The 5,225-nt window shown below is 39.8% G+C and overlaps 1 non-coding gene across 1 annotated transcript; it reads right to left on the bottom strand.

Moving 5' to 3' along the window:
- Positions 1–379: 379 nt before the first annotated feature.
- On the bottom strand, positions 380–485 carry LOC121974056. The gene has a single exon (XR_006109927.1). It is a non-coding gene; the product is annotated as a small nucleolar RNA R71 (small nucleolar RNA).
- Between the last annotated feature and the right edge of the window lie 4,740 nt (positions 486–5,225).

The following is a 5,225-nucleotide window of genomic DNA, read 5'->3' as shown; positions in this document are numbered from 1 at the left end:
TTGGTATTTTATGACTTGTGATACCTAAACATGTGTGGCTTGACATTATGGTTCCACTGGATTTGATGTTATGATTTTTGATGCCATGTGATAGTATAGTTCAAAAGAAATTTAAAAGAAAAGTTTTATTAAAACTATGAAAATTATTTTAAGTCTTCCGCTGTTTTAAAAAGAAAAATTTATACGTAGAGTATCGTAGCCCCGTCCCTTAGGGTAGCAGGGAGGGCGGGCGTTACAGTGCACCCACTATTATTTGGGTTTTCTTTGAGAGATAGAGCCAAGCAATGGTTAAACTCTTTGGCTCCACACAACATCACCACATCGGAGCAATGTGAGTAATAAGTTCTCGACAAATTCTATGCTCCAAGTAAAACAGCTCATATGAGGAATCTTATTGCAAGCTTCAAACAAGCAGACTCTGAATCTTTATTTGAAGCATGGGATAGATACAATAGTATGCTCAGACAATGCCCACACTATGGTTTGGAAAGGTGGTTAGTACTACATACATTTTATAACGACATTAATTATCATACAAAAGTGTCCCTTGATTCAGCTGTTGGAGGGGCACTTATGAATAAGAGCTTGGATGAAGCCGAGGAGATAATTGAGAGCGTAGCACAAAACCACCATCAATGTGCTAATGAAAGAAGTGGTGGCTATTCTTGTATGAACCCAACAACAAAAGCATCAGGAAAATTTGATGTTGATGTAGTGACCTTATTGGCTGCAAAACTGGATGCTCTTACAAAAAAGTTTGAGAATATGGGAGCTAGCTCAAGTACGATCAATGTAATTATTTCTTCTTGTGAAGTATATGGAAGTTCTGAACATTCAAACGACTCATGTCCATTGGGGGCTATCACTGCACAAATCAATCAATTAGAGCAATGTGATGTAATCAAGGGTTTCAATCAAAGGCAGAACAACCCATACTCAAATACCTACAACCCTGGATGGAAAAGTCATCCCAATTTTTCCTATAGAAATAATCAAGATCAAGGACCATCCATGGGGGCAAGGCCTAATTTTCAATTCGAGCAGCAAAATTTTCAGCAACAATCTTCTCAAGGCTTTCCTACGTCTAAAATTGAAAAGATGTTTGAAGAAATTATGTCCACTCAGAATGAAATGAAACAAGACATTTTAAAGCTCACTCAGAGAATGGATAATTCTGATAGACATCAAAAGATCTTGGAAAGTCAGATTGCCCAACTAGCTTCCTCATCTTCTAGAGCACCAGGACAATTACCTGGCAAGCCTGATGTCAATTCCATGGAGCACTGCAACAAAATTGAGCTTAGGAGCGGATGAACCTTGGGAGATCCCCAAGTGACTACTCCAAAAGGGATGCACACGGAAGAAGAGCTCTCTCCTCCAACACCAAATCAGATTCAAGATAATGAAGAGAGTACTACTAAGGTTGAAGAGACTCTTTCACTTAACCATCAAAGTATAGCAGCCCCTTTTCCTCAAAGACTTATTATGTTAAAGAAGGATGAAGAGTTTGGCAAATTCTTGGAGAAGGTAAAAGAAATATGTGTTGAAGTACCACTCATTGATGCAATCCTTCAAATGCCCATGTTTGCCAAATTCCTGAAGGATATCATGTCGAACAAGAGAAGGAAGGGAGATATAGAGACCATTGCACTTACAGAGGAATGCATTGCTCTTTTTGAAAAGAACACTTCCCCAAAGTTGAAAGACCCCGGAAGCTTTTATATTCCTTGCAATATAGGAACTGAATTTATTGAGAAAGCTTTTTGTGATTTGGGGGAAAGTGTTAGCCTCATTCCTTATTCTATTTGTAATAAATTAGGTCTTAAACACTTTAAACTTACTACCATGGCACTACAACTTGCTGATCACTCCTGCAGGTACCCTATGGGTATCGTTGAAGATGTACCGGTAGAAGTAGGTGGGAGTATAATTCCCACCGATTTTATTGTATTAGACATGGAGGAGGACCCAAAAATCCCTATCATATTGGGAAGACCATTCCTTGCTATAGCAAGAGTTCTTATAGATGCTAAAAATCATAAACTTTCTTTGGTGATTGGTAAGGAACGGTTGGAATATGATTTATCTAAAGCCTCTAACCATGTCTCTTCTCTATTAAATGCTCGTAGTAGGGCAAGCATTTACAAATTGGAGGAATGGAACTTCCATCCTCATGGGAGACCACCAAACAAAGAAAATAATGTGGTGGAAGATGTTGGGAGAAAACCTCCCAACAAAAATGACAAGTATGTCTGCCCTCCAAGGGCAAGGAAAAGAGAGGAGTAATCAAGATTGGTCGAGCTAAAGATCTTAAACAAGCGCTTCTTGGGAGGCAACCCAAGGGTTCTCTTTAGTTAGATTCATTCCATGTTTTTGTTGTTCATTAGTAGTGTTTTTTACTTTGCTATTTGCTTTGTTTTCAGGGTCAAATTTCACTTCCATGAGCTAGCCATAACTTCTTCATGGGCATGAAAGTGTTGGAAGAGCTAGATGTTGAATCGAGAAGCGCTAGAGGGGGGGGGGGGTGAATAACGCTCGTGGCTATTTCATTTTTCGATTATCGGAATCGTATCGAGTAAGTCGTTCGAGTATAAGCGCAGCGAAAAGAAATAAAAACAAGTACAAACAAAGACACGAAAGATTTACTTCGTTCGGAGCCTGTGGCGACTCCTACTCGAAGGCCCGCGATCCTTGATCGCTTTCCGTGGGCAACAACTATAAGTGCGAAAAAGAGTTACAGCTTTGAAGTACAAGTAAATAAAAAAACTAATGGTACCGACGACAAGAACAGAATCTTGGAGCTTCGGGTCGTCGGAGACTTGCAGCAGCACTTCCGGATGTCTTTTAGAGCAGCACGTTGGAGACAGAAGACTTGAAAATTCATATTTTGAGCTGCTGGTCGAGACCTCTTATAAAGGTTGTTCAAGGCGCCTTCTACTGTTCACCAAGGCGCCTTGAATGAGCCGAGTCAGCCGCGGAGATAAGGGGCGAACTGGTCGAACCTTATCACAGATTCAAGGCGCCTTCCACTGTTCACCAGGGCGCCTTCATCTGTTCAAGGCGCCTTCCACTGTTCATCAAGGCGCCTTGAACAGCTTCTCGCAGCCAGCTCCAGCCTTGCACCCGAGGCGCCTCCAAGCTCCATGAAGGCGCCTCGGACACTGTTCATCCGAGGCTTTAGGTTGCTCCTTTGCACCTGCAAGATACGTTAGTCCCAAACACTACCCTGCAACACAAAGTTAGCACAATAAATATGATAAATGAAGTATAGACAGTCTCCGGACTGTCCGAGTCTGACTTCAGGTTTCCGACCGGAAACCCTAGGTCGACCCGACGCCTATTGTTCCCTCTACGGGGAACGCGTCCTCACCTACTCCCCTTAGGAGAGATTACCTGATGTCAGTTCGATCCTCCAGATCGACTGGACTTTTGCTCAGCACTCGAAGCTCCCGGACTTTCTGCTGGACTTCCGCTTCCCGGCTGATCCAGTCTTTCACCTGGTTCGCGACACCAGGACTTTCCACCTAGGGTTACCACCCCCTAGGACTTTTGCCTGAAGCTATCGACCTGCCAAGACTTTCCGCATTGGGTTACCCCCTATGACCTAGGGTTTCCACCCCTTAGGGTTTTCCCTTTGCCTAACCGCAGCTAGGACTTTCCTGAAATCCTCAAGCAGACTTGTTAGATTACAAAACACCTTAACTTTGAATCCTTTGCCATTATCAAAACACGAGTTCGATCGTCGGATGCTTCCCGCACCAACAATCTCTCTCTTTTTGATTATGGCAACTCAAATTCAAAGTTAAGTAAACAAACGAATAGATGAATACTTTTAACACAGGCAAATTTGCTAAGAATAGATGAACACATTTAACAAAGCAAATTTGCTAAAGTAAACCCTACGAATTTAAAGTTTAGCGCCAACTATATGCTCCCCCTTTACTGTTGCTCCCCCTTTTTTATTATTTTAAATTTAAATTTTATTGCTATTCTCCCCCTTTACCATATATCAAAAAAATAAGTAAAAATAGTCATTTGATTTAAAAAGATTTTAGAAAATATTTAACAGTTTACCTAAGTGAGAAAATATTTAATAGTTTAAATGATGTTACCTTTTTAGAAACTTAGAAAAAGTTTCTAGAAAGCGGATCTTTTTGATAGTTTAAAAAGCTAGTAAAACAATAATCTTTATTTAGAAATCTTTGAAGTAGCTTTGAAATCTTTGCTCTACTTAAGAAAACAAGAATTTATAAAGTTAGATTTCAAAGTAAGCTCAGTTTTAAAATTTTGAAAATAAAACCAAGTTCTTTGCAAGTATTGGATTTGAAGGCTATGGCTTAAAAAAACTTAGCTTAATTTTAAACAATACTTATTAAATTTTAGGGCTAGGAGGGAGCAGAGTAGCTAAAAATTTGGTTTAGGTTATTCATTCAAAGTCAGTTGGTCCTTAAGTCCAAGCATGAATCATGTTCAATAGATTAACTTACTAGGTATCAGAACCCTAAAGATCAAACATACTTAACTAGAAAATTGAGTATTCTTTACCAACTGTCTAACTTTTAGCTACTTGTTGATTGTCTATAGGGCAACAACTTTCACATGGTTAGTCAAGTTAAGTCAATTTGGTCCAGTTAGATTTGACTAGAGCTGGAAGACTTGACTTGATTAATGTATATTGAGTGTTTAACGCCCAGACTCATATTGATGCACAGATATAAGCATTCTTGAGTCCAGGCTGTACCCTATGCATCTCACGCCATTCTATGTTTTTTAATCACAATCAAGGTATACCTAGGTGTTTGTGAGATGCTCTGGCTTAATTCTAGGGGAACAAGATTTCTAGGGGGAAAGCTTAGGCTAAGTCCAGTTTTTTGAAAAGTCTAAAAAAATAGAATTTTGAAAATTATTTTTCCTAGATTTTGAAAGATGATAAGTAAACCCAGAATTTGTGAAACTGACTAAGCATGCAAATAAATATATATCACTTCAAGGAAGTCTAACAAAATAAATAGGTAGTGAAGTGAAGGTGTCTATCGGCAACAATCCATAGTACAATGCATAAAAGAGTCATATCAAATAGCAGGATCATCTACTCGAGGAGCATCAGCTGGAGGGTCATCAACGAAAGGTGGTGGATGGGGCTGCTCGGGTGCTGGTTGACCTAGAGGTCGTATCTCGTCACGAAGAGACGTAAATCCGACAGCCATCTCGGATCGAATAGAGAG

The sequence above is a fragment of the Zingiber officinale genome, chromosome 4A (genome assembly GCF_018446385.1).
Source record: "Zingiber officinale cultivar Zhangliang chromosome 4A, Zo_v1.1, whole genome shotgun sequence".
NCBI classification, from domain to species: Eukaryota; Viridiplantae; Streptophyta; class Magnoliopsida; order Zingiberales; family Zingiberaceae; genus Zingiber; species Zingiber officinale.
Note: the sequence above shows the minus strand (reverse complement) of the source record. Positions and strands in the feature narration are given on the sequence as shown.